Raw genomic sequence first — 1,722 nt, forward strand, 5'->3', positions numbered from 1 at the left:
AGCATCTGATCGAGCAAAGAGAAAATAAAAAAAACACAATGTTTCCCATTATATCACCGTTTAAGTTGGGGTTTCAGAGGAGCGACCACATCTCCTTGGGGTTTGTTTAGCCCCCCTCTTCACAATGTGAGCGGCAGAGATGCGAAGTGGCTGGCACATAGTGGCAAGCAAAGCGAACAGGGGGTGAACCTCCTGGTGTATATATATATATATATATATATATATATATATATATATATATATATATATATATATATATATATATATATATATATATATATAAAGAGAGAGAGAGAAAGGCAGAGTAAAATAGGACATAAAGGGAGATAAAAAGTTGGGGCACCACCTTGGAGACCCTGTATAATTGGATTTGCATAACAAAGAAAACATACAATAAAGGCAAAGTGCTTTTCTATGACTGGAGGTCTGAATAGGAAATGCCACAAAATGGACAATGTGGCAGGAATGCGAGGGTCTTGGTGGATGGAAACGGAAGTGACGTCAGTGATGGAGTGGCTGTCAGACTTCCATTCAGTTCATTAGTACACAGTGCCACCCCCTTGTCCAGCGGGTAGTTATCATCACCATATCCCTTGTCTCCCATGCGCACACATATAAATATAAATTGTGAGATTTCTGAGACAACGGAACCCCCCCCCAACTGCGCTGTGCTTGACACCCCCTAACTTTGCTGTGCACTGAAGCAGGCAGGAATTGGTTGTCCACTGCTGGTTCAACTACAAGTTGGCAGGCTCACCACATAATGTGCCTGTTGCCCAATGGTTAATGCGGGAACATTTAAAACTGGCCACTGACCTGGCCTTGCACTCACTTTCTGCTTTTTCAAGATTATGGGGTATAAATTGTTTATCCTGCAGGGGTGATATGAATGTAACTGCATTTCCACTGATGCCATTTTGCAATGTATGAAGGCACACAGTCATATTTATAAACACACCTACACTCCCTAATACAGGGCCAATTTATAGTTGCCAATTTACTGAACATGTACTGCTTTAAGATATGGGAAAAATTGGAATACCCGAAGATCCTATGGTCATGGATCATTAGTGTTAACCACTGTACCTTCTTGGCTCACACTGTTAAAAGTTTTTGTCAGTTTTTAATATGTGTATGTCTGTGTGGTTAATTATTGTAACAAGTGTCAGAGTTACTTAGCTAGGTTTTGCTGTGGAAGAACTGTTACCCTTGGATCACTCCTCATGATCCATAGGTTTGTCTGGGGCTTCTGTGATGATTCTAAAGGCACCTACTTCATACAGCAATCGAGATACACAGTAGAAGAACCTTCCTGTAAATAGCCTGAAGTCCATCTTGAAAGTCTTTCAGTACTATGGGAACATGAAATGTGTTTATAAATTGAAAGCCAGCTCCTGCTGGGTTTATTTGATCATAACTGTATCCAGCTTCCTAAATAAATTAGTCTGTTAAAGAGAAAAGCTAGAAATTAAAAACATAAAAGTCTGGGACAAGGAATCTGTTGGTGGCTGTTTTGAATGATCTCACTGAACAGCATTTAAAGACTTCTGTGATGACACTGATGGATACTATCAGCAGTTACTATATCTAAAAAAATGATCTGAGGGTGCCATAATCCCCATCAAATTAGTCAAAATACATGATAACAACAAGCTGTGGATGACCATAGACTTAGAAGAATTGATAAACAGAAGAAACAGGGGTTTTCAACATGGAACCTTA

This window comes from Polypterus senegalus, chromosome 15, assembly GCF_016835505.1.
Source record: "Polypterus senegalus isolate Bchr_013 chromosome 15, ASM1683550v1, whole genome shotgun sequence".
Lineage (NCBI taxonomy): Eukaryota > Metazoa > Chordata > Cladistia > Polypteriformes > Polypteridae > Polypterus > Polypterus senegalus.